The sequence below is a fragment of the Hylobates moloch genome, unplaced genomic scaffold, assembly GCF_009828535.3.
Source record: "Hylobates moloch isolate HMO894 unplaced genomic scaffold, HMol_V3 SCAFFOLD_5, whole genome shotgun sequence".
NCBI lineage: Eukaryota > Metazoa > Chordata > Mammalia > Primates > Hylobatidae > Hylobates > Hylobates moloch.
Window position 1 is genome coordinate 4,799,922 of NW_026652280.1, and position 26,848 is coordinate 4,826,769.

Consider the following 26,848-nt stretch of genomic DNA (forward strand, 5'->3'; position numbering starts at 1 on the left):
GAAAAAAATTGTTTTAGAAATTTGTGGTTTTCTATTTTCTCTCACTTCAACCCTCCATTAATGTGGGCCAATTAACTGTCAACTGGATTTACAAAAATGTGTTTACATTTTCAGCCCCATATTTGTGAGTTCAGCATTACTCAATCTATCTCAACGATAAATAACCCTTGGATTATGTATAATGATAAGAGTATCTAAACAATCACAAGGTAATGCCTGAAATACACACGAAGGTGAGCGTGAACGAAACATGTGGGCCACAACCTAGCACTTTCCAGACGAACCTGAGGGTGAATACACTTCAATCACCTTCCACGGGCAACTTCATCATATGATATTTCTGAAGGGAAAAAGTCTTCAGTAAAAACAGAATTATTAAGTTGCACCAAAATCAGAACCTTACACTTGAAGTAGAATACAATTACTGAGGCCACTGATAGTATGACAGAGCTACATTGCTATCACTGTCTATAACCATGATGAAAGTCTTGTCTGTCTGATGGATACATAGTTTCCAGTATGAGAAACATTTCTGTAAGCTCGCATATATTTTTCATATATAGCCTCAAATAATAGTTCTAGATGGCTTCTATTGTTCCAAACCTCCTCAAAAAAATTATTTGGCTAGCGTGCTTATCTTTATATTTGAGAAAACAGTGCTTTCTTACTGTGGTTTCTGAATACACCGGAAGCCTAGGATTTACTTTCACTTTGCCTGCACTGTGGCTCTGAATAAATAAAATCTTTTGCTATCACCCTTTTCCACTAAAATGAACAGGAAGTTAAAAAAAAAAAAAAGTAAAGTCTGAACATTTCAAATAAATACAGCAACAAGTACATTTAATGATAAGGTCACTGATATTTTTCACACTTCAAAAGAAGGACAAAGCTGTGTTTCTCTGCTGTGGGTGAGTGTGTGTGTGCTCACATATGTGTGTGTGACTGCTCCTCCGTCTCTCCCTTCTAATTATACCAAATACGGAGAACTCTGGAAAAATCACAAAAATGGCTCCACCTCTATCTATATCAGAAAATCGCTTTACTGCAATAGCATTAAAAATGTAGGCACCAGCACCAGTTCTCATAAGCAGAATAAGGGAAACTGTTTTCCAAAATGAAATTTCAGGGAATGGTTCTTCTCAAAGTAAGATAACTTAAGGGGCAAGGCAATTCACGCAACTGAATCTAGCATCTGTTTTAAGTCATAAAGGCCATTACATTTTGTGGGTTGTGCAATTTGCTGTTTAACCAACTTTCTACAAAAGCATGGTGAAATGGCATGTTTAAAACTAAGGGCAAAGGGACTCCGCTCACTGTGAGAAGAGGCACACCCCCCCGGCAGGAGCAGTGTGGCCCTCTGGGGTACCTCTCCCAGCAGCAGGGACACCGCCTCAGCCCTGACCGCACGGCCTGCTCCTGGCCATTCCACCTCCTGTTTTATCTGTCAGAAAACACTGGCATTTGGTGAAGGTGTACAGTCGGTAGTGGGTCGATACGGCAACTGGAAAGAAACTACAGGCTAGGGCACTTCCAGTTCAGCAACCCTGGGTAGCAATGTCTACCAAATGCTCTTCCTGAACAGAAAATTATATCTGGGTGCCTCCATTTGCTAGAGCAAAAAGATTATTCAGAAATCATATATACTACCAAAGCACTGCAGGCTCAAACTTGGAATAAATCCTCCACTCCTGCTCCCTCTACAACATTTTCAAGCAGGGCTTCAGTACTCCATTATTGTGAATGTTCTTTGGCCCACAGCAAAAAATATTGACAAAATTCTGCTTTTAAGACAGTTATTGTCTCTGTATACTTGATAGCAGCCTTCAGAAGTTCACCTGCTAGCATTAAATTCTTGAGTTTGGGTGAAAGGAGAGAAAATTCGCCACATCTCAAGCTCTTCTGCTGTAGCAGCAGCAAATCAAATTATTCTTTCAATTAAACTAGCTTTGTGCCTAAAAACAAAAAAAGGCCACAGGCTTTCTTCCCCCACACAGAGAACTGAAGCCATCACCCCTTTAAACCCCATGACTTGAGCATGATTTCCACGGCTTAGTATCCTTGGATAATACAGCTCATAAAATTAAATCTACTCTCAGAGATTTCACTTATCACTGTGTGCTGCTGTGAGCTTGCAGGCAATCAAGGGATCAAGAGTTCTGCATTGGGGTGAGTTTTGATGGACATGATATAGGGATGTGACCTACCTCTCTCTCTGTCTGTCACACACACACACACACACACACACACACACCAGAAACCAAAAACACCTCATCAGAGGTTGAACAGAGAACCAGGGCCCCCATCGTCACCCCCACTGCCCTGAGATGAGAAGGAATGCTTCCCACCATGAAACTCACAGGACTTCCTCACCTTTGCCACACAAGTTAGCTACATTTTAGCACTAAGACAAGCCCTGAACAGTGCATGCATCTGGCCAATTTCCTTCCAAAGAACTGGAGCTGGTCTTTCGTAAATGCCCAACTAACAGATGCTCTGTGTTTAACTTTCTTTTCAAAATGTCGGCTTTCGAGAAGCAAAATGTGAAGCGCAGGTCTTGGCTGAATCCATGCTGATAAGGTAAAGGCGCTTCGGTGCTGGTGACGTGCCTGGAAGGGCAGTGAGGTCGTGTTTGTTGGGGGAGAGGCGAAGCCCATTCCCCTGGCACTTATTTGATTCAGAGCATTGTATTTGTGGAAGTCAGAGCCAAGTGCTAACCAAGATTTAACACTAAGACTAATCAGAACGACACTTAGTACAAGAAAACACAACTTTTTTTCGTTATGGTACATACAGTGGGCATCCATTGAGAACTTGGCATCTTTTGTTAAGCACCATGATTATGAATAATTTATGATAGAAACTGACAGTGACTTTATCATAAAGCTGTGGATGGAGAAATCGAAGAACGCTCCAGGACCTGCCTGGATAAGACAACGACTTCCCGGATGTGAAACACAAAATCTGACATTTGACTAAGCAAATTTTATAGGGACAAAGGGGTAAATTTGCTAAAATAAAATCAATCAGAACAAAACGAGAAACTAAAAATCTGGCAGTTTTAAAAATTCTCCATTCTTGCAGTGATTGCAAGGAGACAGCCCACATCTGGTGCGGCGGGCACCTGGAAAGCCTGACCTTTTCCTTTTAAGAGAGCTTCATAGGTTTAAAAATGGGACGCGCACAGCAGCATCGTACAAACTAAAAAGATATTTTAAATACCAATTAAATAGTTAAAAATTAACACTGACATACCCTTAAAAATCCAGGGGTTCCTGTAAATGTCTTCACTTTAAAAAGAGGTATGCCTGAAAAGTCCAAGCTCCTGTTTGTTCCCACAGCTTCAGGTGGCACTGGCTATTTCCCGCATCCAACTTCTAAAAATACCAGTGTGGAGTTCACCTCCTCCATGCTTTTTTTCTTTTTTACCTGAAGGCAAAAAGTAAATCCGGTTTCTCTTCACAGATTGTGGGCCTGGTTTTAATTTGTGCAATAGTCCTTTTGATAACAATGCCTAGTTAAAACATCCATTAAAAGTCTGTAGCAGGCATTTAATGGAAGGAAAATCTAATAGGGTTCCACTGCAACTCGTGCATTAACTTTTAAAAGAGTTCTCTCCTTCAGTGTTCATAGAGAAAGACGGGGCATGTGGGCAGAAAGAGGGAGGGAGAGAGAGACAGACAAGAGAGAGAGATGGGGGAAGGTGGAGAGAAAGAGAGGAGAGAGAGAAGACAGAAACGTTCACATATTTAGGGCTGGATTATAAATCTTCGAAAGGAATTCAGTCAAACAGTCGTGTTTTTCTGCCACCTGAACCAGCTCTCACTAAACCGAGGCCTCCTTTTGTAACTATTATCCACTGTCTCAAGTCATAACAGGGAGACTCACTGGGAACCTCATCCCCCAGGAAACACAGGGAACTGAAGCTCAACGCTGCACCGAGCCTTCAGAACACAGAATACCCAAAGCACTTTATGCCAGGAAAAAGCAAGGACTGACTCAAGATTGACAGAGCAACGACCACAAAGAAAGGCTCACCATCCCGGGTTCCGGCCCAACCACACTGGGGAAAGCCGGCCTGGTCTACCTGCCAGAAGGCAGGCTCTGTAACCAGGCCAGCACCTCCTCCACCAGCCAACAGGGGGCCACTGTCATATCAATCAGTCTAGGTGACAGCCCATGGGTTCACACATGCTTTTTCCAGCATAGGAATGCGCCACATCACTGAGAAATCATTGCATTTAGGAAATCATTGCATTTCTCAAAATGTTCAGTAGAATGTCTTGGAGAGGACAGACACTCAAAAATGGTTGTTGCAAGAATGAACCGGAAACCATCGGAGCTACACCACTTTACGGTGTGAATAACAACCTTACCTGGGGGTGATATCAAAGTCCAGGAAGAGTTAAAAGGGGCACAACTGTGGGTGGAAGGGCCACCGACAGCAAAGGTCACCAGCCACGGAATTTTCTGGGGTGCAAGGGAACCCGGAGCTCCGAGCACGATGCCTGTTCCCCCCACAGTGCAGCTCCTCCACGCTGTCTTCAACCTGCTGTCCACTTGCTCCTTCCTGCTCCGATCTAGCTAGTCAAGCAACCTCATCCCCTTCCAACAAGCTTTTTCCTAATATAAAGCCCTATACTTACCATAATATTCCTTTATGTATTAGAAATGTATCATGTATTTTTTATACTGTTTCCAAGCTACACGGAGTTTGAGCGGCCTGGCCCCAGCTCTATTTTTTCCATAAGCCCTGTTCCTTCAGGATGTACATGTTGTGTTATAACTGAAAAGTCTGTACCAAGACCCTATTAATAATGCTGAGGAAAGGCAAAACTATCCAAGTTAAACTCAAAGGAGGACCATGCACACATAGTACATAAAAAAATGTTGGACTCTCAGGCTAATTTAGGGTTGCTAAGTCAAAAGATTGATGTTACAGGTGAAAATACATGGTGCCTGTCATTCTCCTAAATCTGAACATTCCTCAGCTAGTCCTACTGAATCCACTAACAAATGCCACAAGGAGGAGACCCTTTTCCAACTGCTGCTTACAATGACAAATCCATATTGATTCATCCTTTAAACTACACACAAGCTGCTGCTCCACAAAACCCCTGATCTCCTCATCTTCCCCACCCCTCAGCCCACCCAGACAAGTAGCATCTTTCTGGGTTTTGACTCCCCATAACAAGTTACCTGGAATGCTCCCGTAACATCTATCACTTTCCACTTCATTAAGAGAGGTATACACACGGATCTTTCTCCCCAACAAGACTTGCAGCTCACTGAGGGCAAGATCCGTCCCCACTCATCACTGCATTTCTCAAAATGTCCAGTAGAATGCCTCAGATATGACAGACACTCAACAATGGCTGTTGGAAGAATAAACTGAAAACCATCGGAGCTACACCACTTTATGGTGTGAATGACAACCTTACCCAGGGGTGATACAAAAGCCCAGGAAGAGTTAAAATGGGCCAGCCCAGGTAAGCCTGCAGTACCCCTCTTGTCCCCAACTGGCCTCAGAACCCCACAGAAAGGTGCCAGCCATGCCCCAGCTGCATCCTAGGCTGTGCTCCAGGTATCTGCACCCAGGACCTCTCTGATCTGCCTCCAGACCTCACAGGCCCCGTCCCCCAGGCTATTCTCCTGCATGACCACAGCACCCCCAGTGTGTGCACCTCAGGGACAGCAGAGTGACATGCAGGATACAGCAACACATGTTCACTAGGAGGCCCCTCTAGGGGTGGAGGAAGACAGAACTGGAAAGCAAAGAATTTCAAGACTCAGGACCCACAGATATTAGTAACAGATCTGCTTCAAACTAATAAGTATAAGCTATGGAAACGCCATGCATTATGGCCATAAAATCCAAGCAACAATCAGCTAGTACCCTTCACCCAACCCTCTCCCACTTTAAGTCACCACTGCTCACTGCAGAACTGCCCACATCTCTGTCACCACCAAATCTAATAACGACAGCTCTGCTGATATTTATTCTACGAAAGCTGGACCCTATACAGAAAAACTTCTTAGCTATATGATGTCTACAATGAATGTAGCAGACATCAGCTACCATTTTGTTTGAAGATGATATCCAAATCAATATGCCCAAATCAAATAAAAGAAATATTTTGCTAATGAGCTGCCAAATTTCATGGAAATGTATTCAGAATGACAAATGGTCCACCTATTTACTGACCTCAGTTTGCTTCAACATGTACCATGGAATCAAAACAGTGCAAGTTTCTTGAGGATAAGCAATTAGGGACCTTTCTTTTGTGCCACCATCCCCACCTGGTAAAGTGATAGGTTCCTTGCAGCTGCTGAGTAAGTGCCTGTAGATGTGATGACTCCCTACTGGGACTAGCCAGGTCCTTCCTGTGTCACTGTGGGGCCAGCAATGGCCAAAGTCAAAACACCACATGGTCAAGAGGATACTCTGTGAGTTGCTTATTATCAGTGATAACTATGAGTTATCAACAACTATTGGTTATCCAACCAAATTAATGGCTGTTCTGTTGACAAAGTATCCTGAGCACATCTGTGATTCAGAGTGGGTTACTTCTCTACCTCCAGTCCTCAGTAAAGGCTGCTGCCCAAATGACAGGACATAATACAATCTTCTCCTTTGGTATCTCTCATGGGTTGAATATTGTCCTCTAAAATTCATATCCTCCCAGAACCCCACAATGTGACTTTGTTTGGAAATAGGGTCTTTGCAGATATAATTAGTTAAGCTGGGGTGAGGTCATACTAGATCAGGATGGGTCCTAAGTCCAAAGACTGGTGACCGTACAACAGAGGAGAGGACACACGGAGAAGGCAGCGACTGGAGTGAGGCACCACAAGCCACGGACACTCAGGACTGCAGGGAGCTACCAAGAGCTGGAAGAGTGGAGGAAGGATTCTCCTCTGGAGGCTTCCGAGGGAGGCTGGCCTTGCCAACACCTTGATGTCAGGCTTCTGGCCTCCAGCACTGGGAGAGAATAAATGTATGTTGTTTTAACTATTGGTTTGTTTATGGTTTTAATTTGTACTGATTTGTTAAGAATGTCACTAAATAAGGAAGAAGTTGGCTAAAAGAACCATAAACAAAATGGAATAAACATTAGTAGCCCAGGTACAGAATGAAATGGCCAGCGTGGCCCTCCCCATCTGCGGACATCAACTCTCTCCCCAGGCTTCCTTGCCCACCTGCAGGCACAGACGCACACCCCACCAACCCCCAGCCCATGACTCCTTATGCGGAGGAGGAGACTTACCTGCCCCATCAACGATGCAGAAAGTGGCCACCCAGATGGCACAGGAGAGCCAGGCCCCAGCCAGCCAGTCCTATGGTGCCATCTGAACTGCAAGCTCACAACAAGGCTACCAATCGCTTTTACAGGGGAGAGATAGCACAGCTCTTCTAATCCCAGAAACATGCCGGGACTGCAGGAGCAGACCCCCGGCCCACTCCAGGCTCTGGACCCCACAAGCTGCAGAGCACTTGGGTGCATACTAGAGAGATGACCCACTTCCATGGGAACGTGTTTTGTTTGAAACTGTGTTCCCAGCATCCAAAACAGCACGTGCTCAATAAATACCTGTGATTGATGATAGAAAACAAAATTGTCGTGGAGCAGCCAATGGGCGAATGACTGTCCCATGGCCAGAAAATGTCATGAGGGCTCTGCCTGGTGTGCAGGTACCCCAGCAGGTGCCCCCAGAGCCCAGCAGGTGGATTCCATCTTCCTACACCAAACCACGCACTTAAAATGACAAACACCCCCAAATGAGCTACTGTTCTGAATGCATTTAACTAAATAGCAGGTTTTTAAACCTGTTAAAAATTATTGTTTCTTAAGATCAAAATTGAGTAGTTTGTGTTTTGTAATGGTTCCAACATTGTGCAATGGGATCCTTTTGTTGAAGTACCTTATGGTACAGGAGAAGAGGAAACCCTCGTGCAGGAAGTGTCCATGCAGTCACAGGCACGTAACTAAGCGGGGGACCAACCAGAAGCATCAAAGGAGTTCATGGGCGCCCCCACTGGGGAGGAGGACCAGCTGAGACAATGTCGAAACAGGAAGCTGTGCTGCTGCTAAGTGGAGAGAAACAGTGTGCTCCAGCTGAGAGAAACCCATGGACTGAGATCATAAAATCTCACTGTTCACAGCAAGGAAAGGCTCGCGGTGCAACTGCGGGCAGGACCCATTGCAGAACACAGCACACAAGCAACCCAACCCTTTGGATACTCACAGGACCCTAGCCAGAAATTCTACACTTCACAATTATCTATATAACTCACTAAAATTTCAAGGTTGGCCAAAGGCAAAAAAAAAAAAAAAAAAAAGGAGCAATGCCTTTTTTTCTTTAAAAGCTGATTCACTATCCTTAAAATCTGTAAGATTCACTATCCTTAAAATTTGTAAGAAATATCACTTTCAGGGAGAAATTAAGATCCTAAAACCATGTGTAAGAGAGAGAGAGGGCAGCCTTTAAAACTAAATCCATACTTAGGCAACAGTAAGCAAATTTTAGCTTTGCTTATTAAAACTACAATTGACTTCTTAAAACATTAAACTCTCCAAGGATATTTATATTCCCTAAGGTCAAAAGTTCATAATTTATCTCTGAAGGATAAATTCTATCACTGGGCTCAAGGAGGGGACGTGAAACACTTTAATCCTATTTTTACCATATTCATCACATTCAACAAAGAAGAGCAGGGAAACAAATGACCACAACCCTGCCACACGTTAGAAACATCAAGAAATAGAGTTTTCTCGAAATGGTGGAATCATGCTGGGCTGCCCCCAACACCCATCGCGTACCTCCTCGTATTCAATGCTTTGAGTTCACTGCTTCCAACATAAATGTACATGTCCTATCAGAGAAGAAGAAACCTAAAATCCACCAGGCATGGTGGGTCATGCCTATAATCCCAACACTTTGGGAGGCCGAGAAAGGAGAATGGCTTGAGGCCAGGAGTTTGAGACCAACCTGAGCAATACAGCAAGACTCTGCCCTACAAAACAAAATTTAAAAATTAGCTGAGTGTGGTAGGACACATCTGTGGTTCCAGCTACATGGGAGGCTGATGTGGGAGGATTCCTTGAGCACAGGAGTTCAAGGCTGCAGCGAGCGATGATTGCGCCACTGCATTCCAGCCTGGACGACAGAGCCAGATCCAGTCTCTTAAAAAAAACAAAGGACTGGGGCTTTAATCTCACTCAAGGAGATATGTTCAAGAGGGTAAGGATGTTTTCATAACCAAGAGTTTAAAACAAAAATTTAATTTTGCAAATTAAACCAAGCACATGGTCAAGGTGTCCGTATTCTTCCATAATGAAATCATTATATAATTTCTTAAGAAATGCATTGGAGGCTCCCCTGAGATTTTAATCAAAATAAAATAAAATAAAAACGTCAACACAGAAGCATCAACTACTCACATAACAAGGACAATTATCACAGTATGCAAGGCCCTAAACAGAGGTGGATTTGCTCGACGCAGGTGAAGCCTCAGGGCCCCTGGCCTGCGCCGGCCCTTCCAGAGCCCTGGGGACCCTGTGTCCATGTGGGCTTCCAAAATGGCAGAACTACAGCACTCTTGCTCTTCCTGGCCAGGAGACGGTGCCACCTCTGCCACCTCCCATCTCGAGTGGCCACATCCCAGCCCCAAACCTCTTTGCCCGGGCAGCGTTGTGGGCCTGCAGCCTTATGCAGACTGCAGAGGGGAAGCTGGATAGTGCGTGAGGCCAGGTATTTCGTGGACCCAGCCATCAGGAATAAACAACCACTTTCCATGACCCAGGCTAAAGGACTGACTGAATTACCTTCCTATGCAGCCAAACATGCAGGAAAACAGATGTGTCAGGCAACAAATTAACAATCAGGTTATTTTTCGAGATTCTGCCACATTTTCAGTTTTTAAGATTTGCTCTGTTGTGATTTCTTTCTCATACTAAACAAGCAGTCACCCTCATACTTAATTTTGCATTCATGATTTTGTACTTTTTTTCTTAAGAAGATACTCCCCCTCCCCCCAAATCCTAGCTCCTCCCCCAGCACTAAACCCTGTAGAAACACACAGACTTTTCTAGTCTTCATCCTGATGCCTTTACTGAGGGGCTCTTCGGGCAGGCTGAGCCTGGTCCCTGCCTTGGATAAGATCTTCTCAGTTAGTCTCACTCCAAGAACACACTCCCTCTGTACAGAAAACAAACCAGGTATCATCCATGTCGACACTTTTCCCAGATCACTGTGATTTCATGTCCCAGTTTGCCAATTCTTAGTCATCTTAGAGCTTCCAACGTACCCCGCCCAGGTGGCTACAGGAGCTGCCTACGACGACTCTACTACACGTCTACACCTCGCTGGTGGGAGTTCCATCACGAGTCACAGTTGCCCGTGGCAGTTAGAGGGTGTCCAGAGAAACGAGTCTTAGTCTATGGGGCATGTCTGCACCCAGTAGCGTCCTGAGTGCCCACGGGGAAACTTCTGCTTCCATCTCTCACGTGCAAGGCTGCAAATACAGCACTAACCGGTGGGTAGCCGAGGAGAGTTGCAAGCAAAGCATAAGCCTGTTTAAGAAGGCTTCAGTCAGCCTGGTGTGGTGGCTCACGCTTGTAATCCCAGCACTTTGGGAGGCCAAGGTGGGCGGATCACCTGAGGTGCTCAGCCTGACCAACATGGAGAAACCCTGTCTCTACTAAAAATACAAAATTAGCCAGGCGTGGTGGGCACGTGCCTGTAATCCCAGCTACTCGGGAGGCTGAGGCAGGATAATCGCTTGAACCCGGGGGCGGAGGTTGCAGAGAGCCGAGATCGCGCCACTGCACTCCAGCCTGGGCAACAAGAGCGAAACCCCGTCTCAAAAATAAATAAATAAAAGAAAGAAGGCTTCAGTCTAATTCATAAATGAGACGCATGGTGAGTTATTCAGAATGAAGACTGTTTGGAAAAACATCTCTCACCCTTGAGCTTGATGTGAGCAAGGACACTCAGCCTCTCCTACAAATACTTGGAGTCACTGGCAAGAGAAAAACAGAAACAAACAAAAAAAAGGTGTGTACATATATGTTTGCCTGTGTGTATATATGTATATACACATATACATGCATGCATGTAAGATATATGACTGTTCTTATTTTATTTTGAAGACAAGGTCTTTCTCTGTTGCCCAGGCTAGAGTGTAGTGGCACAATCATGGCTCACTGCAACCTCAACGTTATGGGCTCAAGTGATCCTCCCACCTCAGCCTCCTGAGTAGCTGGGACTACAGGCATGCACCACAACATCTGGCTAATTTTTGTATTTTTTGTAGATATGGGGTTTCGCCATGTTGCCCAGGCTGGTTGCGAACTCCTGGCCTCAAGTGATCCACCCACCTCTGCCTCCCAAAGTGCTAGGATTATAGGCATGAGCTACCGCACCTGGCCTGACTGTTCTTATTTCATACATGGAACATGACAGCAACAGAAAGATTCACACCAAGGTGCAGGAACCACCCTGACACGCAGCTCTCAGTCAAGAACAGATCTCAGGAACCTTTGGCTGAACTCACTGTTGACACGTCTGAAGAAACTGAGGCACTAACAGCCACCCAGAAGCCGCCTAGTGGAAAGGCCAGGGCTCACGCAGCTACCCTGAATCCCAGCCCACTGCTATTCCCCACCACAACAACCCGAGAAAAACTCCAGCGAAACAGATGACAAAAACTAAAGCTTTAACAACTTACGGATGGTTTGAGAGGTCAAGGAGTCAAACCTTCCTGGGCTTAACTTACATGACCCTATCTGTCTTACTCTATAACCTTATGACATCAACCTGTGTGCACTATCTATAGAACCTTAAATTCCGTAAGCCTCACTCTATAGATGAAGAGAATAATAAGATAACTATAAAACGGAAATTATATAATGCAAGTGGAGTGTGTCAGGAATACAGTCAATTCAGCAACTCTAAAATACTTAGTGAGCGCCTATCATTTGCCAAGCAGTACTGCTAGTGTTCCAGGCACTACCTGTACAGGCAATGAACAAAACGGACAAAACCCCTGTCCCTGTGGAGTTTAAATTCCAAACTTTCTGCTGTTATTATTGTTATAGCTATTGTTATTATCATCAGATATCGGCACTTTGCAAGGGTACACTGAAAACAGAAGAATGCTACAGTTAATATTTATATAGAATAATGAACGTCATCCCTTAAACGTGTTTTATAATCTAAAAGGTGCCAATGCAACTTTGGGATATGGTTAGAAGAGGTGCACCTGACAGCTGTCCATCTTCTTGTCCAGCCCCTTCCCTCCCAGTGAGAGGCACGGGGAAGACGCAGCTACAATGTGGTGTGATTTAAAGAAAGGGGAACCTGTTAGAATTGGGTCTGCCCAAAGAACGCCGTCTACCTCCTGTGATGGCTCGTGGGAAGGTCAGGGGGAAGAACAGCTGCGATGCACACCCCTGGTCAGGTGGGGAAAGATTTAGGAGGCCCCAGCACCCTCAGGCACCTGCAGGGCTGCAGGGTGATGGCCAGCACCCCACAAATGTTACACACACACACTTCCTATCACGCACACTTCCTATCACGCACGCTTCCTATCACGCATGCTTCCTATCATGTAAGCTTCCTATCACGCACGCTTGCTTGTTCAATGTGAGTGTGGAGGCGAGGCCTGAAACGCAGAACCTGAAGACAGTGAGAACAGTGTCAATGTCGCAGCACAGGAGTGGCCTCCCCATCTCAGAATGGAAGAGCTGGCTGAAGAGCAGGAAGGAGTCAGACAGATGCTGGAGGAGGCAGAGGCAAGAGGCAGGTCGCTGCTAAACCACGGGGAGGCATGGAAGAGGAGACGGCTGAGATGAATTGGAAAATAGAATTTTTGTTTTCCATATTCAATCTTGATAACATTTATTTCATTGCTCAATGAAATTTTTACATCCACAGAATGCATAATAAAATATTTCATATAAAGTTAATATCGATAACCACTTCAGTCTTCAAAATACTCTCGCTACACCGTGAGCTCCATTACCTCAAGGGCCTTCTTAGCTATTTTTCTTTCTCCTTGAACTGTCTGGAAACACGCAAGTACTCAAAACAAGTATGTACTGGATAAATAAACCAAAGAATGGGCCAGCAGTTGGGGAAATGAGCACATGAACTCCACGAGGTAGGAATCAGTCCCAGGTAGTATCATCCCAATTTATAGCTGAGAAATCTAACAGCGAGAGCAAAGATGTGCCCTCTCTGCAAGTACAGAGCTGAGAAGTTTTGACGTGGAGGTCAAAGCCACTGTAGGGTTCTTTACTCAACGGCATCAACGCACAACTGGCGGTCCCCTTGGAAGGTTCCGGAAAGGCAAGAATGAGCATAAGGGACCCAACGTCACATGTCAGGAAACCAAGGGGATTAAATGTTTAATGTCAATATTTATTTCTTATTTACATCCCCGCCTTGGTTCCAAGAAGGATTTAAGGCAGCGTGATTTATGCTCCGGAAGGCTGTGCTGATTAAACCCTCACATTCACGCGCAGGAGGTAATGCACAGAAACCTCTCACAACACGGGTGGGACACGCTGACGGCTCACAAGCACCAGGAACCCTGGAGGCTGGGGTCTACGCCTTTACTACTGGAAGAAACAAAGAAAAACTAATGATTATTACTCATCAAAAGCAGTTTTTCAATAGACAAAATCTTTCGATGCGCTGGGTCTACTGAGAAAATGAAATAAAAGGCACTGCAGTGCACCACAATATCTAAAATTTATTGTAAAACTCATCTAAGATATCACAGAAACAATTTCTCCCTCGAGTGTTTTATGAACAGCAAATGGGAGGAGGAAAAATATTTTTACTGATACCCTTGAACTAAGTTTATAGAAATGTGTATGTGTGAACGTGTCATATTTAACAGAAAAGTTAATAGAAATATCCAGAACCTCACAGCATTTTTTAAATTTGAGTTGGTAACCAACCAAATACCATAAAAACACAATAATGAAGACCATCTCATATACAAAAGATGCAAAATTTAATGGGAAAAAAAACCCTTTCAAATAACCATGCAGAAGCCCTAGCAAAGCAGTTATTATTCCCAGAGCATTGCCACTATCCCATCCTCCGGAACTATATTTATTATGACTTATTAGATTTTGGAGCAATTGTCCTCTGAAGAGCACAAAATGCTGCAAAATATTATAACTTTTAAAACTGTGCAAAAACTTTACGAGGAACACTTCTAAAGCTAAAGTATTGCTGAAAATTGCCAGAGGAGATAGCAGTGAGAGATAAGGAAGTGGATGGAAAGAAAGACAGCAGGGAAAGGAAAAGAAGGAGTTAAGGAGAGGGCCCAGGGCAGCCGCAGGGAGAAGGTGTGCACGGAACCCACAATCCCAGTTCTGAATAACGGGCTCCCAGGCCGCCCCGTTCCTCTCTGGCCCACAGGCTCCGGCTCTGGTCATCATGTATTCACTGGCCGTGTGGCTGTTGCCGTGCAAGATTCCCCCACACTTGCAGAATATATTTCAGCCTCTCTCTCTGTGTGCAGAGAGGAGCCCATCTAAAATTAGTATCTTCTAAATGATGGTAAACGGAATATAAAGAACAAAGCCTCCAGTGTGGCCCTCCATTTCAAAGAGCTCTGAAGATGGCAAAAAGGGACATCAGTATATGTGCAAATACGAGTCACCAAAAGGGTTTGTAAAAGCATCTAAAAATCAATTAATTAATCCTCCCAAACCACTGCATAAAGACAGTCTTCCCACCCAGTGAACCGCATCCTCCACAGTGTGCAGGCCGGGCGTGCAGATGCTCACTAGAAAAAAGTCGCTGCAACGTAGACTTCGACAATTCAGAGTATGCAATAGTCCTTCCGTGTGAAACGTGAGGACTCCTCAAAAAGGAAGGCCACTAGGAAAGGGATTCTCAGACCAGCAAACAGGTAGTTTCTCTTTCAGGGTTCTGTAAACGCAGAAGCTATGAGCACTTGCAGATTTCCAACATTAATCCACCAGGCTGACTCATACCACGTCCCCCTACTCCAAAAAATAAAATAAAACAAGAAACCATCCCAACACATCTGTGCTTCTCAGACGTTAACGACCGGTGATCCACACCCAACACACATAATATCGGCATCCATCTTCTTCCATTTCTTAAAGAGCTGACATGATTGGCAGGGTGCTCTTTTTAGTATCGTCACTATATTTATACATTCACCATGAAAATCAGCAGAAACATACTGGAACGTTGTTAGGGGAAGTTTTCAGGTTTTTCCTAAGTAAAGTGTGCTATAATACTAATTCCAAATTCCCCCAAAAGTGAGAAAAGTTTGTACTTTATAAGACTCATGAGAATATACTGGGATGTAAAATATGTTTCCACAGTTTGATGGTTTAAAGAGATAACGGAGCAGGCTGCAGATATAACTGATATCACTTTTACATGTGAACATGGGAGAAAACTCCAAAGAGAACTCCTATGACACAGAAAACTATGACAACAGCCCAGAGTTCCAGAGCTGCTGAGGCTGTGGCCCAGCTCATAACTGCTCCCAGGCTGCTGCGCACAGGCAGGCTACCAGCCCTGCAGAGATAGGGACAGGCATCCTGTGAAACGGCTGTGCACCAACACAGACCCCCAGTCCCTTCACCACAGGCAGCCCTGAGAATTGGAAGAGTCTTCCTAACCGTGCGTGGCAAACTTAACCTGACCAGAACAGACATGAGGTTACTGCCGGTCTTTCCTCACCCAAGTATTGTGATTATTAATCCATGTATCTGTAGAAAATCTCATGTTTAAGCTGAGAATGTTGCAAAATATACAGTATATGCACTAAATTTCTTTTCAAAAATCTGAAAAGTTCTGAATTCCAAAACATATCTGGCCCCAAGGATTTCAAGTAAAAGATGTGGGACCATCTTTAAAATGTGAATGAACTGGGGGCACACTCCACTTCCTTCAGGGTTTACCTGGAGTCCAGAAATAGAACCGGCGCCTGAAAAGCCTAGATCAGAAAACTCTCTTTTCCAGCGTGCAGAACTATCTGTTAAAAGGACGTGTTTCAGACTCTCAGAAATACCTACTAAATAAATAAGATATATATCTCTCTCAATGGAAAGTTGAGAAAGACAAACCTAACTCCAAATTAAACTTATTTTAGACTTTCCAAAATACATGCAAAACATCTTACAGCTACATGGTCTAAAAGGCCATCAGCAAAATCAAGTCCATTGAAACTATCAAATATAAAAAGATACTAGTATACAACACACAGTCCCCTAAAATTTGGCTTTATTGGTGTAAATTACCTGTGTAGACACATTAAAACTCAGCTGAGAGGCAAAGTAAAATTCCTGCTTGAAAGGTTCACAAACGAGGGAAATCTAGCCTCAATTACTAAAAAAAAAGTCCGGGCGTGGTGGCTCATGCCTGTAATCCCAGTACTTTGGGAGGCTGAGGCGGGCGGATTGCCTGAGGTCAGGAGTTCGAGACCAGCCCGACCAACATGGAGAAACCCCGTCTCTACTAAAAATACAAAAATTAGCTGGACATTGCGGCCTGTAATCCCAGCTACTCAGAAGGCTGAGGCACGAGAATTGCTTGAACCCGGGAGGCAGAGGTTGCAGCCAGCCGAGTTCACACCACTGCACCCCAGCCTGGGTGACAAAGCGAGATTCTGTCTCAAAAATAAATAAATAAATAAGGCATCACATGCACTTATTTTCCTTCCTAGGGATAATTTTTGAAGCCCTGTGAAGATCTAAAATTGCAGAGTGGGCGAGGCATAGTGGAACATACCTGTAATCAATCCCAGCACTTTGGGAGGCCAAAGCGGGAGGATCACCCAAGTCAGGAGTTCGAGACCAGCCTGGCCAACATGGTGAAACCCTGTCTCTACTAAAAATACAAAAATTAGCCGGGTGTGGTGGCGGGTGCCTGTAATCCCAGCTACTCAGGTGGCCGAGGCAGGAGAATCGCTTGAATCCAGGAGGTGAAGGTTGCAGTGAGCCAAGATCACACCATTGCACTCCAGCCTGGGGACAGAGCGAGGCTCCGTATCAATAAATAAATAAATAAAATCGCAGAGTACAGGCAGGAAACACTGTTTACACATTAGCCAGCAAGGAACAGGTATCTAGAAATGTCCTCTTGGGGTCAACAATGCTGATGAGACTCACAAAGTTCCGGTGTAGTGGACAAAAATGCAAAGATCTGGGGAGAAGCTCCAGGCTAGAGAAGGACTCACACCAAGCAACTGTGGAAACGACCTCCGAAGGACCATGCCTCAGGCAGGATCACAGTGTTGTGGTAATGGGCAAAGGCAGCTGGCTCCAGGGCCACACCAGCCTGAGCTGCCCCTGCCAGCATAGCAGCCTGAGATCTCAGCAGAGGGAGCCAGTGGGTACCACCTGGGCACCCACTCTGTGCCAGGCTTGGGGCCAGGCACCTACAGTGCCTCGTCTGCCCAGAGCCTGTCAGGCCCACGCACGGTTCCCACCCTCCACCACTGGAGAGAAACTGCATCTCCTCACATGCCACCCACCGCCAACCCAAGAACACCATCGGGCTGGCCTCATTGGGATGCACATTGAAAAATGCTGATATTTGGTTTTTCCCCACAAGGGAACTGACAGGTTTTTTTTTTTTAACTGACTTATTTAAATATTATAAATCAAGTGGTTCACCTCCCATCCACTGATGGCACTTACTTCTATAATCCATCCTATGCAGCTCCCATAGGGAACCTGGGTAAAATATAGCCTCGGAAGAGTATCTGTGAGTTTCCAGTCAAGAAATTTTCCACGCACTCCTTTGTTCTTATTTTTCTTGTAATAGCCAGGAAAGGCTCGCACCACTTCCACAAATCACAGGGAAGTCAGGGGAATCGGGGAAGAAAGACGACGTCTCTTTAATTTCACACGCATGATGTTTGCAACCACTAAGGTCATACCTGCGTGTGGTGACTGACAACTTTTCAGCTTGATTCAAAGCAAACAGCTGCTGGGTTGATTGCCTAGCAACTAAAAATTGATGGATGACCCTTAAGATGAATAACTACCATAAATCACCTCATTCAAACTCTCCAAGAAAAAAATTAAAAAACAATGGTTTTCATGACATTTGCTGAGCTCCATAATGTGCCGTGATAAATTTGGCCTCCTTATGGATGCACAGTTGTGGTTGCGAAAGTTGAGTCACTTCTGTTTTTGTTTCCTGTTTCCTGTATTTCCTGGCACTCAGGACCCTCCGTAAGGTGTGTTCCTAGGAACATGCTGCTCCAGCAGGGACGGCAGCTCTGGGTGCCTGTCAGTCACTCCAGGACGGAGAGGAGCTGCTGAATTTCTCATCACCAAACAGCTTTTAATCAGGAAACGGCAGTCCTACATCACAAAGATGGCAGGAGACCCCATGCATTAATAACGGTTACAATACATTTAGTGTAATGATGTGACCTCGGCCAACATTATAGATGCCATGATTCATATGAATTTGATAAACTACTTCCTGTTTGTAGACATGTCATATGTTCCTAAAAGGCCAAGAATGTGCTTTTAACTTGCAAATAAACACAGACCTATAAACCATAATAGGATTGAGAGGAGGTCTTGGTATTTGTCCTCTAAAACACGCAGTATCACCACCATTACGAGCATTTCCACAAGTAGATATATAATGATGAACAGATTACTTTTCCAGATGGTATTTTCCTGTTTTTACTTAACGTTCAAAAGGAGGCATGGGCAATTCCTTTCACCATCTTTCTTTGCCCCCTTTTCTTGTTACACTGGGTTTTGTTTGTTTCTTTTAGGTTAGATTGACGTTACATGGAAGGTAGCTTCCAAAAAAACCAGTCCACTGCCTGACTTGGGTTAGCACTTTGAAACCAAAAACAGCTTCCTGCTTTCTTCTTTCACCTACTATCGCCAGCACCCAGGGTCAGCATGTCATAGACCGCATGTCACAGACTGTCATACTCACCTGTCCTCGCAAGAGCCAGGGCTTCCCCAAGGAGGGGGTTCAGTCCCTCAACAAGCACCGGGAGCTCTGACTATGAGCCAGGAACCAAGCTGGGCTCTTGACAGTGGAAGGAGAACAAGATGGCCCTGCCCTTATGGAGCAGAGTGCCTACAAGGATGTGAACAAGTCAGTGAGCAATCATCTAGAGAGACAGGTGCTCCGATGGGTCCCCCTGCATGGTGCGTACAGCGTGGGCCATTATACCAGAAAGCAGTTCACACCATCGGACTGGAACCTCCCAGAGATGAGTCTCCCTGAGTGGTGCGTACGGTGTGGGCCATTATACCAGAAAGCAGTTCACACCATCGGACTGGAAGCTCCCACAGATGAGATGCATCAATCCTGGAAACAAAGTTACTTTCATTTAACAGACCGTACAATTCCAAGAAACCTTCTCTATTTAAAAAGCCAAAGAGGGCTTTTAGGCTCTGCAGTGCAAGCCACACTCTCTGAGCATCAAAGTTGAGGTGGGCTTTGAGGAGGGCCTGCAGGTCGGGTGGCACCCACCGGCAGCCCAGCTCATAGATTGCCCTGGGGATGGCATGTCACAAGGCTGCATGCAGGCCAGGGCAGCATGCCCAATACCTGCCCCGCCCAGGGCTGACTGTGGCCAACCCCTCACTCACTTTGAGAGCTCCTCTATCCACCATATGCAACAAAACCCCCGAAATGGAAAGATGAAATAAAACAACATTAGCAACAAATAAAATGTGTTAGGGGCCAAAGGACCACGACCTAAGCCACTAATAGCTACCAGCAGCCCCAGGTTTCTGGTACATGAAGCATCTCATTAGAAATAAAGTGGGATGCCCCTTGTTCCCTCGTGTCTGAGTGAATGCCTAGATTCTGGGATCCGTGCCCCTGGAAGAAAAGACAAATGCGCTAGACCATCCTGCTCCACCATTTTCAAGGACTAGAGATGTGAGGACCAACCGTTGAGAGGTTCAACTTTGGATACACCATCCTGTATACCCAGCTCCCTTAGAACCAACTCCCTGCTGAGCAAATGTCAATAACACTGCCATCCTGAAGCAAAATGAAAAAGACTGATATTAATTAGGTCGACAAGACTGCCTATATTGCATATGCTCCTACCTTTAGGCACACGAGGATAACTGTGCGTTCTCCCCACGGCACCATGCTCCTGACACGGGAGAGCTTGGGCTTCATTTGTCTTCCTACATATAAATGGCCGCTATCTGTAGCACTTAGGAGAGGTTAGCTGGCTTCAAATAAATAGCATCTTAACTGCTGCCCTGATAATGGTGAGCTCTGGGGTACATCTCCATTTCCAACACTATCAGGGTCCTATAAGGATGGCGAGGAGGAGATCCATTTGGAAAGCCGTCTTTAATGCACATGTGTATGGCCAGAGTCTGTTGCGCCATTCACGCCTTCTCAGCATTTCTGCCTGGGCTCTGACTGCCCTTGGTATTGCCTTCCAGGGTGGAACCCACGGAACAGGACAATTGGCATTCTGTCCCTTTAAGACTGAAACGCTTGTTTCCTTGCAGTAAGAAAAGTAAATCACGCTATAGTGAGTTGAGCTTTGAAAAAAGCATCCATCCATTAAAGTTCATGGATCCGCGTTTTCAGGTTGTCCCTCCCCTGGCTGTGTCTCAAGTTACAGCCTTGTACAACCCAAGTCTAAATAATATTCACCATGATAAATGACACCATAACTCCGATATCCACAATCAATCTTTGCTTTAAAGATACATCCATCTTCAATAATGTTGATGGGGATTCTGCAAAATGGGGAACGTGACTGTCTTCCAGACCTCCTAACAGTGGGGGAAGGAAGCCCTGAGTGATGGCTGTCAGCCCACATCTGGCTGCAAAAATAAATTAGCCTTATGCAGACAAATGAAAGGGCTAGCTCCGCCTAGGAAACAGCCACTCCTGAGCAATGCCTAATTTATAGGACTTCTTTCTGGAAAGTTCCTGGCGAAGGCAACAGTCTCCTTCACTATCTCTTTAAATGGTATCTGATGCTGTAAATAACTTCAGTGTGGTAGGCGCTGTACGAAGTACAAAGGGGCGGGGATGAGAGAAACAATAACTTTTCTCACATTCTCACACATGATTACAATGCAAAACTCTACTCTTCAAGGGAAAAAAACATTTATTTTAGCCAAATGCTTTTATATTTTAACAGCATGCTCTCCTCTGGCTGATTTTTTTTTTCCTTTGCACTTTTTGGTGGTTTTCTAGTGGTTTGGGAACTCACATAAAAAGTAAACAATCTGGGGGCAAAAATGGCCCTTTCTCTTCCTCCTCCAAAATATCCTTTTTTAGCAACTTTTAGACTCGAACCTCGTCACTGTCTTTATGCAGGCGGGAATGGGGTTACAAATTCTAGGCAACAGAGAAAAAGAAGAAACATCTATCGGGTTTAGTAGGTGGTTTCAAAAATAGCCTGGAGTAAAACACTTATTAGGCAGACTCTAAAAAAAAAAAAATAGAAGACCAAACTTCTGCCACAGGAGTGAGGGACCTATGAATTTGGATACCAGGGAAACGCTTTGCTGCTGGTTCTTTATGCCTCTGACCTTGTCTCACTGAGTATTACTCAGGGCTTGAATCCTTAAAGCCTGCTAGAAAGTGGGGAGATGCAGGGGGACCAGGGTCATGCTTTCTGCGGGGAAAGCCGGGACTCCATGGGGTGTCCCTACAGAGCCGGGGGCTTATGTGTTCCTGGGCTTGGAACAATCACTGCTTTGGGTCTCAGAACCTTCCCAGGCAGGACCTTGGAGCTGTTGCAGCGGGCTGAGGTGGGGAGGGTTAATTCTGTGAAGGTTGAAGGACTTACAGTAATGCTCTGAAGACAGAAACATCACAGGCTTTCCTGGCAAGGGGCTCACAGAGGGTAGGAGGGACTGCAAAATGAACTCTCTCAGGCTTTGTCGGCGGCGTTTCCCAAGGCCCGGAGTGGCCCCTTTGATAAATGACACATGTCATTCTGTCAGGGGCTGACACTGCGGCTGGGAGGGCTGGTGATGCATGGCTCCAGGGAAAAGGAAATCAACTTTTTGGCATCGAGTGTGTCTGTGCCCTGTATGAGGATTTTGTTTCTCCAAAAGTGAAAGATAGACTTAGGATTTAAAAAAAAAAAAAAAAAAAGTTGAAAAGCAGATTGAACGACAGCTTACACTTAACATAAATTAACTCAGTAATGGCGAAATGTGCTAGCCTGTGATAAATAAAAGCTACATTAGTCAATTATTAATCACACTCTAACTTGTAGCCAGACCCATGACTTAAATCTGGGGCCTGAGCTGCTTTACAAACAGATAAGATAGTGCCTGATAGGCGTCTTCAGAGAGCAATCAAGAAGGAATCAAAGATTTCGTGGGCTCACCAGTGGGAATGAATAGAAGGTTCTAGAACCACAGAGTTGGGTGAGTGGGGAGCAAGAAAGGACCAATCCTTTGCAGACACAGACTACCTACTGACTATGTGAGGAAAATTAAACATAATGGCTACATCCAAATACTTTCTTCTCCCCCCTCAGGACTTATTTGCTTTGAATATGCAAGACATTTGTACACTGCAAACATATGTTTATATTTGATATAATGTTTATATTTGTAAGATTTTGCCTTGAAAATATGTTGCAGTTTTGCCCCCACACCTACTTAGTTGCATCTTTTGAATCTGATGCCTGCTAAGGGGATTTTCCTAGAGATAGCACTAATTTCCAAACTAATTGCTTAGCACAGATTTATAAATTCAGCTTCACATTTTACCAAACAAATTGACATTTGACATCCACATACACAAAAACAGGGCAAAGTGCCAACCTGCCTCTCCACCAAGTGGCTCTCTTTTGGCTCCGTTCTAAGCAACCCATCCAAAGAAAAATCAACATGGAGAAGCTACACTCGAAAAATTTATGGCTTTGAGGTATCGCTATTCTTCATAATAAAGAACATTAAGTAAAACCCACCACCGAGATATAGTCTTGCATTAACTGCTGTCTGCTGTGCTCAGGATGGCGTGCGAGCCCACCAGCACCTCTCCTTGGGAAAACCTTTCCCCTTCAGGCTCAGAATGTGGAGGATGGTCAGCTGTCTCATCGTCAGCCCTACATGATGACGAGTTTATTTTCATGACAGTGGGGCTCTAATTTCTAGTTCTCAGAAGACCTGCTGAGGCTGTGGGGGACTTCTGATGTTCCAAAGGGCATGCTGAGGTTGTGGGGCAAGCATACAGAGATGGGCCAGCTCACAGTCAGAAGAAAGTGGCGTGGACAGGCCATCATGCCGACACACGGACAGAAGCAATCACATCTCCAACTCTCTCGTGAGCTCCATGCCATGCTCACCTACCGCCAGGCCTCACTCACAAACAGTAGGTGTTCAAGAAATTGCTGAATTCAATTCAAAATATTTAATTTTTCTTTAAAAAGCTATAGGCAAGTTTCCAGCCCCATCATCCACGATTGAAGGTGCCCATGAACCCAGGAAGCATTTCCTAGAGGCCTGTGCGCCCACCATGCACACCCACACCCAAGAACGCCCCTTGTGCAGCTTCCGCGTCTCATGTGCACTGACATGTCTCCATGTGCCTTGACATGAAAATGGCAGGAGGGCCCAGAAGTTGTTGATTTCAGCTTATTTCCAATTTTATAAGTAGAAATAAACTCAAATTTTACCAACAGCAAATTCTCCAAGCACAACCAGCTTTTCTAAAAAAGAAAAAACAAAAAGGACAGCTGTTGCTTCATGACGGCGACTTCCTCCAACTCAGGGGTAGTAAAGATGGGTGCAATGAATCGCATGGTTGTAGAATAGCACGTGTTAGGAATTCTCTAATAATATAAGCCCTTTGTTTACAGAGAAGGAAACTGAGGCTTGAGAAAGAATACGGAAAAAGAAATTAATGAAAGAACAAAGACCCAGGCCTCTACCCTACAACCAATGCCCGCCGCACCCCTCCCCACTGCCCTGTATCCTATACTGTGTGCAAGCATTGATTCAAAGTCAACTTTCTGAATTTAAACATGGATAATTAACAGGCAGGCTCCAAATCGAGTCCAAATGTTTAAAATAGCCGATAAAGCCAGTGGTTTCTTAGATGGCTATAAATATAGAGTATTGCAGGGAGGGGGGGATCATACATTAAAATCTGGGCTGATGTTTAAACTTCTCCCTTCCTCCAGCTGAAATATAATTTTTCTTTAGTCCATAAAAAATTCAGATAGTGTGCAGAATGTTTATATATTACCAAGGTCTCTCTTTAAAAGGTTTATACTTTTACTTTATGACCTGTCCTTGATTTGACACTTCCGCTCATCAGAAAGGGATTTATAAAATAATTCTGAAGGTGAGGAACAGACATCTGTCAAGGACTAGCTGGGTTTCACGACGCGAAATTTAAGAAGAGAAAAAAATCCTGTTAAGCTCTCTTTAGTCACCAATAGACATCAAAGGTAATAATTAAAGAAGACAGACGTCATAAAACATACATTTATGTCTCTTTCAATAATGCACAAGCACCGTAGTGTGTAAAACATCTATTAGGTTGAAAGAACATGAAAGTGTTCCAATAAGAAAAATCTATGTTTTGTTTTGGGGTATTTTCCCTTCCTTTAAAAAAAAAAGTGAGGATCTTTTTTTTTTTTTTTTTTTTTTTTTTTTACAAGTTTAAACTGAAGTCTTTCAAAACCTTTGCCATCTGTGGGTACATGAACTATGAATGACCCCGAATGATTTGCACTCTGCTCAGAATCCCTTAGAAAGCACGGGAAAAAGTATCATTAAGAATGACTGATGACTGTCAGTCATGGTTGACCTCATCCAGGCTTTGGTCTCTGCCTCAGTAATAAGCTGGCCTTTATTAGTACCAACACTCCATAAAGGGGGTGTGTTTAGTCACAGGATAGTGGCCTTCTAATGCCCATTGCTTCTCTCTGGAAGATTGATTAGTGCTCATTTTTACTGCCTTCCCAGCACATGCGGGGCCAGGGCTGCAGAGAATCAGGCCTGCAAACTACAAACTCGAGTGAGGAGGTGGGAAAAGGATGCCTAGCAAGAGAGGCGGGGTGGGGAGTGGGGGACAATTTTTTTTTTATTTAAGGAATCTGTCTTTCAAAAAAGCCCCAACCACAAAACCATATGTATATTCGATTCCAGGGCCTGGAGAAGACAGCCCAGGAAAGCAACTGTCTGTCAGAATGGAACTGAAGGAGCCACTTATGTGTTAACTTGTCTGAAAAAGAGAAGGGGATCCTGGCCTGCAACTCCCTCTCTCTAAAATCAGCAGTTAGGAGCAAATCAATGAGGAGGCTGCCTGCAGAATTAGGCCTCATAACCAGCCTGACATCAAAATACAAAGATATAATTATTACCCATTAAAACTGAACATGTATGAAACTAAAAAAATCTTCCCTATGCGAGCACATAAAAACCCTATACGATCCACTGCTTTTGTATTAAACTACTAAATTATTTTTAAGAAGCAATTGCTATAGAAACAGACAAACGAATTTATATATATATAATTTCCATGTATCCCTAAATCCCTTGTACCGCCTCCACTCTCGTTGAGATAACTGAGTGCCACGAATTCCCAAGAGGAAGAACGGAGGAATAAATGTATTATTATCTTCATCATCACCCTCACACCCATCATGAGATATCAAGTACCGCAGTGCTGGGGGGCAGGGAGGTGTATCACAGAATACTCCGAGCAGGTGCTCTACAGAACAAATGAACGGAACAATCCCATGTGGATCTCCTCCATTCCAAATATGTCTATAAACAAATTTAGCTCACAGGGTGATTAATTTGCAGAGACCCTTTGGGAATAGGCCAGACTCTCAGTAGTCTAATGCCTTTAGCCAGTTACTCCCAGAAATTTAGCCAAACACCACAACAAGATCCTACTTTCAGAAAATTGCTTGAGAACCTTCGGATTAGGTTACCATGTACACGGGCACCTACTGGATTCAAATGTGTCTCCACAAAAAATAGGGGGGTGGAGGGGGCAGTCTTTGAGAACTGGGTTTAAACATAGTCTGCCTGGAGCAAATAGTTAGCATCTCATTTTGCATAATTTAGAGTAAGCCAGAGAGGAGGAGGACGAAAGCCCCATCCCATGATCTCAGGACAGCATGGCCGTCACCAGCATTGAACCCGAGCTCCTGGAGTGCTCAAGCTCTGGACCATCCCTCGACCCCATTCCACCAGCTTCTCGGAGCTCTGCGTAGAGAGGGGAGGAGGAGTTGAGAAGAGAAAGGAGACAACGATCTTTCGTGAACATCGCAGTTTTAAGTTAGTTTTCCTTGAGAGCTTTTGAGACACTAATTTTTCCAGTTATTGAAAAGTGGGGAGAAAAGACAAGTTACAAACTCCCTCTCCGCACCTACTCTCCACTTAGGTGTGCGAACCTTTCTGCTTCCTTTTTCTAAAATAAATTCTCATGACTGATTTTAAATTGACAAATAATACCAGTTCAATACCTGCTAAAAAAAAAGAAAAAAACAGTCAGGCAACTTTTCTGCTGCAAAAATAAAACGCTGCAAGGTAGCACAACCCCCCTTTAACACAAGCACACAAGCCACGTCGCTACAAAACACAGACCTTTGTGCGCGGCTTCCTTTTAAAACCGCCAGTGCGCTAGTTTCATTAAGAATATTAGTGTTTCATATACAGACAATGCACCAAGCACTAACAATCGGAATCACTTCCTGGTTGACTTAGAATATTTATTAGAATATTTATTTCCCATTACTTTCTAGAGTTATAGCAGCTTCCCTCAATTAAAAAATTTTAAAATATATACATATATTAATCTATATATGTATGTGTATATTCTCAAAGTTTGGAGGCAG

General features: G+C 44.4%; 1 protein-coding gene across 3 annotated transcripts in view; it reads right to left on the reverse strand.

Moving 5' to 3' along the window:
- Positions 1-26,848, reverse strand: part of TSHZ1 (teashirt zinc finger homeobox 1) — a 91,111-nt gene that overhangs the window by 41,870 nt on the left and 22,393 nt on the right. The window contains exon 1 of one of the 3 annotated variants that reach the window (XM_058438255.1): positions 3,253-4,618. The exons of the other annotated variants lie outside the window; for them this stretch is intronic. The gene's annotated coding sequence lies outside the window, so the exon portion shown is untranslated. Of the gene's footprint in view, positions 1-3,252; positions 4,619-26,848 lie in introns of those variants that run through there. 3 annotated transcript variants of the gene reach the window in all.